Source organism: Argopecten irradians, chromosome 5 (genome assembly GCF_041381155.1).
Source record: "Argopecten irradians isolate NY chromosome 5, Ai_NY, whole genome shotgun sequence".
Taxonomy (NCBI): domain Eukaryota; kingdom Metazoa; phylum Mollusca; class Bivalvia; order Pectinida; family Pectinidae; genus Argopecten; species Argopecten irradians.
Window position 1 is genome coordinate 21,620,172 of NC_091138.1, and position 10,345 is coordinate 21,630,516.

Sequence of the window (10,345 nt, forward strand, 5' to 3'; positions counted from 1 at the left end):
AGCAGGTTAAGAAATATGTAATAAATTGTGTTTCTTAATTTGAAATTTATATTGAAATGTCTTGGATAAATTCACACCTTTAACCAGGTTGAGATAAACACATTTACCCATTCGCTGAAAAGACACAATAAGAGATAAGATTGAAATTACCACACCTTATAATCCATCTCATCTTGCAAGACCACCCGATAATATTTATCTCCCTCAGATAATGTATCCATAATAATTGTTACAGAGTTAAATGATCGATTAAAGCTTATCAAAAAGGATTATATCGAATATGATAAATAATAATGTTTTATAATTGTTAAAACATTCCACAAATGAAAAGATTTTAGTAAAAGGGTCATTCTTATGCTTCTTTTGTAATAATTTACGTGTTTCATACAGTAGAGATGATCACAATTAGATAGGATATAATTTCTAACAATGATGTTTGTTGTGAGAATGATAACTGTAGTCATCATCACAGGCTAGAGCTCTCGCACTTTCCCTCAAACGATTAATGTGAACAAGTTTCGATTATTTTTGAAAGAAAGCGATTTATGGTCATTTTTCAGTATACCAAACCAGTAGATATATTTAATTTGAACTACCTTTGTGATCTTTTTAATATTTGGACATATATCTTTAGCATTGATCCCTACGACATTCCATGTATTTGTAGAAATTGCCCTCATTCAGTTCCCAGGAAAATTCCACGTTCAGTTTTGTAACGCCTGTCCTCTTACTAATTTCAGAAAAAAAGATGGACACTAATCTTCATTCACAGTAAAACAAAAGTCGAGTCCATATAGGCAATACGAAAAACTATATTTCGATCATTTATTTCTTTCTAGATTGAACATATCTGTTCTTTTCATATTGTCCGACGTGAGTGATATTTTATTACTTTATATTTCATAAATTATTACAAACTTGCCCCTTTGATTCGATTGTTCGACGTTACTAGACATATTTCATTACTTGATTTGATAATTTCATATATATTTCACAAAACTGCGCCTTAGTTTTGATTTATCAAATATTGTACAAAGATCAAAAGACTGTGCTTTATAATATACAATACATCTTGTTAGGTATTTTGCACAATTGTGTGTAAGATCCACTAAAAATATTAACCAAAAATGAAATATTTTGAGAAAATAAAAAAAAAAATATGTAAAAAAGGATTATGTAAGGTTTGTGACTTTTTCAAATCTGTCAATTCTAAACCTTAGTGGTTTAATGATAAAATGGTTGAATTTCAAATATCGAGTACATCCTTTTACAATAGGTAACAATAAAATATAAATGGTTATGTGTCATTGCAGCTGTAGTTGCTATTACATGAAGGTATACATCCTTTCCATATAACTCACCCGTAAACCTGTAATTATCAAATACATTTACATGATAATATTTTTTTTTAAATCGCATTCATTGATACGAAATCTTTATTTTTCTCCAAAAAAAAAACACTAGGAAATATAACATTTTATGTTTTCGGTGCTATTTTCAAACTATGTTTGTGATTTTGATCTAGGATGGATGAGAACATTAATGCAGTAGAAACTGTTTTCGTTAACCAGTCATCTTATAATATGCGCTTTGTTTCTATAGGGCATTATTAAAAAAGACCAGAAAAACAAATGGTTTGCACTAGCTGTTCCGAGGCTATCTTTAAAGGTATATTGAATGCTATTCAACTAAAGAGAAACATTAAAGTTATCCCCCTTTGACTAGTCGACATATGAAATACGTTACACAGGAACACAAGGAACGCTAAAATTAACAATCACAATTTAAAGAACACGGCAATTTTTTTTTTTTTTTTTTTTTTTACTGATTTCAATTTTGTCAATATCAACCTTGTGGCGAATTAACAGAGGCCAAATGAATCATTTTTATAGATTAGAAAGTTGTTTTAGAGGGATTAAACATATAAATAAGCTGAATAGGTATTTCAAAATGTTACATACAAATGTTATCAGAAAAGGATATCTGATTTAGATTCTGACATTCATTTAAAGATTTTTAATGGGTTTTTTTACCTGTAACTTTAAGAGCAGACATCAATTATCAATATACTTATTCAATTTATGTTTCGGAATTTAACAAAATATTTATTTTCAAAGTGACTATCTATAGTTTAAATATTAATTTAAACAAAAAGAACAAAGCTAGGATATCTTAAACACAATTTGTATAATTATCTGAACAGAGGTGATAGCAAAAATCAGCTTCATACATGTATGTCTAATGGAAAGGTCTAAGAAATAAAAAAAAATCATAAATTTCCCTTTCACTCAAAATAGCGCCAAAAAATGGCGGCAACTGCTATAAGGCTAGTTATATTATCAGTTGAGTGTTAAAATGTCGTGTCGTAAACACACAAATGATATTGTTCTTCTCGCTTCATTGTTTATAAACTCAACATATCCGATAAAATCAATCTCTTAAGTAAACTACAGCACACGGGTCATTGAAACCACCAGGTCACCTATCACATGACAACAATGGCTTCCAACATGGCTACCGCTGTTGCCAATAGCAACGGATGTCATGGAATATGCGCATTTCATTGACTTCAGGTAGAAGGTAAATGAGGAGAAAGGTGTCCCAAAGGATCGGGTATATTGTGCTGATTGTTTTAACTTGTCAGTGTCCAGTTCAGGGTTAGATTAAAGGATGATAAGGGCCTTAAAGGACTGTCCACCCTTCTGTGTAAATGGGGGTAATATTGGGAGTACTAATCCTTGTTGTTGGGACTGTTTGAAGACGGCTGAATCTTGGATTAGCCTGATGATAGACACCTAGTAGTGTCCTTCGTTAATTTAATCCCACAGGATCTACCCACATCCCAGTAAACGAAACAGATTCTAAACAACAACAATGATATCCAGGCCAAATCTGACCAGTTACATTAGAATCCCTCTTAAGACTTTATCAGTGAGAAATGGCCTATGATAACAGCCGGCCTTTTGTCTATTAAACACCCAATTTGATCTTACATACATGTAAGGGTCAATTTCCCGACTTGTAGACATACAAACAATGTCTACGCTATTAGCATACCTAGACAGACATGCCATCAATATTTGGCTGCTTAACATTATTACTCAATATTCCTGTTTTTCTTTCAAAAATCATCCTTACTTATTTTACCATCATTCTTAATTGTATATTTATATATTATATGTTTTCGCTTTCGAATATCTTCAAAACTGGCATTTGCACATAACAGCATATTTCGAATCACTCCTGTCACGAGTTTTTCCCAAAGTACCACTATATCTGATATCTAGTTAATATTACTTTTATTAAAGTTTTACTTGACTTTCTTTCATAATTTTTAGTCATCACTGTCTTCTACAAATAATACAAATGTACTTTGAAAGCAAATATAGCCATATTTTAACACATTTCTATTCAAATTAATTCAAATTGATAGATTTTTTAGAGAAATTCCAAAGTGTACGTTAACATAATATAAATGTATTAAGAAGAGAAGCACCATACATAAAAATATTCAAAATTCAAAGAAACTTGATGGAAAATGTTTGTTTTCATAATTATCTAACAAAGGAATAAATGAGCGTCCAAATTGTAATATTATACGTAAAGAAAGTTTGCTTCCAATATTTTTCAACTCGCAGTAAGACTTCTGTCATATATACATAATCTGGAAACTTGAATTTTATGTAGAAAGAGTTTCAACCGACACATTGCATTTAACTGTAAAACTATTCGTAAAATTTGATTTGCATAAAATGTTTTATTTTTTCCCTTGATCTTATCAACGGGGATAGTTTAATTTTGTAATACTATTTTAGTAACATTATCCGATGTAAGAAGTTGGAACTGTTCTTGATGATATTCTTGATTCTACGATCACTTTGAGCATAAATACTTTGACAATAACATATTAATGAAAATATCCTTTTGACGTAAACATTATTAAGAACACAATTTTAAAAGAATAACAGTGTTAGTCCGGTTCAGTTTTAGCGTGTGTTTCATCCACCTGAACTGGTATATTTAACGATTTTTTTTATTTGTTCATAAAGTATGCAGAAAAAACATTATACAAGATTTAATTGTGACAAAAATAGTTTTGCAATTCGACTAAACAATGAAAAATCAGCATTCGAAAGGTTAAAAAGGTTTTTTTTCTTGTGCCGTAAAACTTTCTTTTAAGTAAATTTTAAATAAAGAATATTTGCATACTGTAACAAACTCAAAATCGTTTGCACACTTTTAAGATTATGCAAATATATGTTAAAAATTAGAATTATAATCCTAGCGTTAATATAGTTCTACTGCCAAGTCATCCGTCATCATATTTATTTATTTTTATCTATTTATGTTTTCGCAATGTTGGTATTTTAGCTTTTGCTTAGTTTGTATTTCAATCTTTTTGATTTAATTATTTTCTGTCTTTTTCCGAAGTAATATTGAATCGTGTTACAACATCAAACAATTAGAACAGGCATTGCTAATATTACTCTCAAATGCGATAGGACTTAGTTTAGATTATCGTAAAATAAGTAACTATTTTGAAGCTATATAATTTAAGCACTGAATGTCATTATTTCAGATTTAAGAAAAAAACTTCGTTTTTAATATTTCTATATCAGGTGACAAGTATGGAATATAATTGTGTTGTTAGTATGGAAACAGCCAGTATTGAAAACCATTTCTCACGTAAGAGTATTACCAAAAGCTTAAAACACTTGAATTTTATCCCTTATGCATTGAATGCGGTATGCATTCTGTATTTTTAGCTCGTGTTATATGTACATGTATTGTTATTTGGAAGCATGTTCTCACTGACAAAGAACAAACATTAGCATTAAGTTGATACCGGAGTAACACTTACGAATTATAATAAATCCTATGGCTGAGACTTTAAACTCGATATAGTGTAGTATTTCCATAACAGACAGGCCAGGAGGCTGCATATCAAACACCACATCTCGAAATAGATTCCATGACATGTAAATGTGTGATAGCAACCAACTTGGATTACGGCACGTGGATGGTAATATGATATCTGGACGAATGATCATATGGATGGTAGACAGAAAGTTAGCGGGGATAACTAGGATTTAAGTCGTATTTATTGAATATGGAAACTTATAACCTTATTTTATTTAAGCATATTAAACTGACCAAAGTTCATTTGCGATCTTAGTGTTATTTTAAAAGCAATATTTGTTGGTATAAGAAATATATATTACAAATTATTTAAATCTGGAAAAGAAATCGATAACGATTTGGTTCCATCTAAATAACCTGTTTTTATTTATCATTAGACACAATTAAAGAGTCATATATTCGGTGCTTTGAATAACAATAGTGTCGTGGATGTAAATTTTGCTGGTTGCTATGAGCCGTCATTAAACTGATGACGGAATTATTTATTTATCATATAAAGAATGTAATATAAATCATACATTGTATATACTATTGCGAGGCTTTTTATTTAAATCAATGTAATTAAATCAGTTAAATTACCTGATAACCCATACCGGTAGCATGTATAATGTTTGTATCATTCTTTCCGGCGGAATTAGTATTATTCATTTTATTTTCTTGGAAATTTCCAACATTGTGCCTATGTGAGACGGGTGAGGATTCTTATGGACCACTTTTATCTTTGAATACAATCAGGTGACGTCACATAACGGTTTTTTCTGGTAATGTTGTGATTGTTTATTAGAAATATGTCTTAAGGTATTTATGACAAGGTTGTATGCTGTGGCAACACATGGGAGTTTAGACACATGCCAGCAATACTTTTATTGCAATAAAATCAAAACCTAACTTTCATAATGTTCGTTTATTCTAGACATTAAGCATTTTTGCACTTTGTATTCAATGTTTTGTTTTTATAAATCTGAATTTGTCCTGCACAGCATATATATCTTCAATCACATTAGTATGTTTCTCCCCTTCTGTATCCAAACGATTCCCCTTTCCGACATCCTTCCGCGACACTCTGGAGCCCCGCCACCTGGCGGTAGCTGCTCCCACTCAAGTATTAGGTTATTCTGGTGTTGTAGAACTTCGTCAGCCAGGTTAGAAAAACATAGCCCCTGTCAATTCTTAACTGACATGTTTTGAAACATGATGTCATTCTAAATTTGTTTCCATTTCTCACATTTATATAATAAGATGCAGTTTTCGTCAAACTGAAGCAAACATGTTGTTTTTAACCAAAATATAGACCCCTTGGCTAGGAATGCATTGGTGGTTTACAGAAATCATTTCCATGTAGATAAATTCACATCGTGTTTTAGTTATGTTTTAGAAATTTTCCTCTTTACTTAAATTGAATGTGGAAATACAATACCAAACACTCAATACAGAAAATAGCATTATAGAAAACGAACGGTTAAAAGTTTTCTTCAGTTTTTAAAGTTATATTTTTTACAAAATATATCCCACGTAACATTTATTCTGGGGAATTTCCTTCTCAAATTGCTATACGATATGCATTACAAATGTGCACGCAATTCATTTTGCATTCATATTATCGCATGCTATCTAATGATATTTTTTTTCTTTTTCTTGCTACTATTGCCTTATTGCACTTGTACTGTTTTAACTTTTAAACTATTGAATTCCAAAAAATAATACCTATTGTATAGTCTCCATTGCCATCATTATTTTTTTATCATTTGTAAGTTTAGTTAATTTCATTATTTGATTGTCTATGCACTGTGAGGTCCATCCAAGTAAAAACGAACATGTTATTTGCAAAGTCTTTGCACAAGAAAAATAGTATCCCCGACGCTTTCATATGATAAACTGAGAGTTATAACTGAATATGAAACTAGAGATACAGGGATTGTTTTATTTCAGACAGGTTCTTATTGCAATCAAAATACCCAACAGCAAAAAATAAGTAAACAGTAGTAAAACTGTCAAATTGGCTGGAACATTATTCATATAATCTCTGGTTACAAACGTCTGTTCTGGTTTACTGTTACATATACCTATTCATACCACCAACTGTTTACAATTCACGACTGATGCATTTATGTAATTCTAGTTTTTATACATATATTAGATTCCGGCTTCTCTTCAAACGTATGTTTAGGACTTGGCCTCCTGCATACGATTCTAATGAGGATTTAGCTGAGATATATTATGTGACAAAATAGGGCTCGTAAGCGTTAAATATGTCTGATGATAAACATGTCTTGTGTGTTTCTTTTAGCTTATACATACAGAGTAAACCGGTGGAGGCCGGCTATTATAAACAAATGCAACATTACTCAGATTTGCTTATCAAAATAGTCTCGGATTTACACACATGTAAAAACTTTATTATTACCAGTTGTCACAATATAATCGTTTCGTGTGTATACGTAATAGGAAAATTCGCGCTTCTGGATCAGAATTATTTTTCTTTTCAGTTAATTTGCTAGTCAGAATGAAAGTGATGCCTTTCATCCCCGTTGCGGTATTGAAAATGATTCATCGCGATATATGTATAAGAACAAAATAAAGAAAAAAAATCAATTCAACTTCAATATCCTATCCTTAAACAATTACATTATTAGTTTTGTCATGCCTTAACGTGTTTGTGATAATTACAGTACTGACATATCTGTATGCTAATCAAGTTCTAAAATCTCGGCATTTTTTTTAACCTGCCAGAATTGTTGTTAATATTTATTGAGGTTTTGATATATATGCTTTTTGTATAAAATTATTATAATCTATGAAGATTATTTTCTTTAAACAATGATGCCACTATCTCACAAAAGTTCGGAAGTAAATTGTTTTTCATAACCCAATGAAATTAAAAAAATCTGACCTTAATGCATATGATCATTTTTTTTTTTAAATTTATTTGTTGAAATGGGTTTTAATGAACGATTCCAGTGATTTTTCAACGGATTCCTTTTTCCGAATCAATACGCACGTCAGTGTCGTCATTCTCGGATTTTTGTTTTATTTCATAGTGATATGAAAAACAAAAATAATTTGCCAATCAGAAATTCAAATGTAGTATGAATACATAGAAAAAAAACCCAATAATTATCTTTCAAACTTTCAACGCTTTATCTTTCTTATATAGTCTATATTCAATTTGTTTCATTGTTGTTTTATGAACTAATGTTTTTTGCAAATGTCGCATTTTTTACTTTAAGGTGTGAAAAGAGAGATAAATAACAAATCAGAATACTGCATTATGCAAAAATGCTGTTGAAACTTTATTATAAATACTGATATTTAGTGCACGGATATATATCGCAGGCGAATAACTTTCCTTGTACTTTACAATACTATTCTACAGCTGATAATTACAATATTTGCTTAAATTCAAATTCAATAAAACTTCATTCATGAAAATATAATATAATCCCCAGAGCATGCCTGAGCGTCTTGGTATTAGCCAGGGTGTGTATACAGTTATCATTTTATTGCTTGTGTCGGATCTATAAAATTACACTAGTGACAATTAATACGCGAATTATCACGCCTCTTGCCCATATTGAGGCTATACGAACGTGAATCTTCATCGGTTTTTGACACAAAGTATCTTTATTTGATTTTCCTTAATTCCCTATTTCACTAGGGTCATGTGTTTGCTTGTTTATGTATCAAAGTATTTGGGCATTTAAAAGGATATTATAAAAATGTCGACAGGTACCAGAGATAGATTGAAAATCAATGAAAAAGCCCGCAGAAGCCCTACATTTTACTCGTTGACAAATGATTGATAAAGACGGGTAGAATAGAGAGGGGATTCCGAATGTCATGACCTACCGATCATCCTTATAAATATGTACCTCGTTTATATACAACTTTAACATTAATTGGCTGAAATACGAAAGTGACAACTTGATATGTCGACTTCCACAGATGGTAGATTTATACCATAAATGGTCTAAATACCTAGGTTGCTAGAATACTTCGATCAGAGTTATTTGGCGAGAATCATATTTTAAATAGTAATTACAGGTAAACAACACAGTATTTGTCTTGGGCTACTTTTCTACAGGAAATGTCATTCAATTTAACCTTTTTAATCCACAAAGATTTATCCGAAATACATTTTATCATACAAGAAAATGTTTTTCATGTTCGAAGGTATCTTATACAGAAATAAAATGTTTCAAATAGACATTATATTATGAAAATATTACTTTTTGTTTTGGATTTTCAATGCATAAATGCCTTTAGATGTAACAATTTGATTTCTTTCTAAGGTTGATAATCCACCAAAGGATCCAAACCATTCCTGTTACGAAAGTTTCTTAATACGTATCTTTTACTTTTTGAAGTTTTGAATTCTGCGTTCATTGATGTTAATAAATTGTTACACTTGATATCAGTATCAAACAAATAAAGTTATAAATTTGTAACTGGATTTCATTTCCAGTAGAATATGTTTTTTATTTCCAAGACATGTATACGTAAAGATGACTGCTAGAGTTGGGACCACGAATTCACTATTTGTACAGAGCTGTCATTTTGTATGAGGGCTCTCATTCACTATTCAAATACCGATATACTTTTTGTCATTCAAAATGTGATTCATCTTCACATCATTCTGTAATTCATATTTGAAAGTTTATCTAATTCTTAACATAATCTAATGATGTCAAGAACATTTACAAATTGCTTAGAAATAAGTATTATATATCTAAGCAAAGTTTAACTTTGTTATACTTTAAATCATTTCTTCATTATTTTCCATGACATTTGAAGGACAGCAGTACTGTTTTGAGATGAAGAGAAAGAGTCATTGTTTGTATATGCTAACATCATACCAACTGATGTTAACATTTCTTCATTAAATCCTGAAACTTGTTTTAATATCTGCACTTAATGTTTAGAATATTTCTGATGTTTGTGGTTTTATTTTCTTTTGCGAATTAAAATAAAACAATTGAATGTGCCCAGGTCATTATTATTGTGATATGTTTAGTATATGGTGAAATAGGAAACACTTGTCCAACACTAATTAAAACGAATTGAAACGAATTAAAGTCTTCTTGGTAGCTCATGATGGCGATTTCTTTTTTCCTTGTAAGTAGGTATCATCTGGTCCTAAAAGTCACCCGCAACATCAGTCCTGGTTAAAAGGATTTAATTTAAAAATCAACAAAACTCTCTGATAACACAACAATCCCAAGAAAGGCTTTGTTGTGACGACACAAAAAAGACACATTTTATTTTTTTTATTTTTTCCCTTTATAAGCGTTTTTACTGTTTCGTCTTTACGTCCTTTGTCTTTGTTTTTCAATTCGGCTCTCTCATTCATTGACTCCATTCGAGGTGATTTGCATTGCATGAAGAAATAAAAATGCAGTATATATTAAGGATGATACAGTTAGGTTTC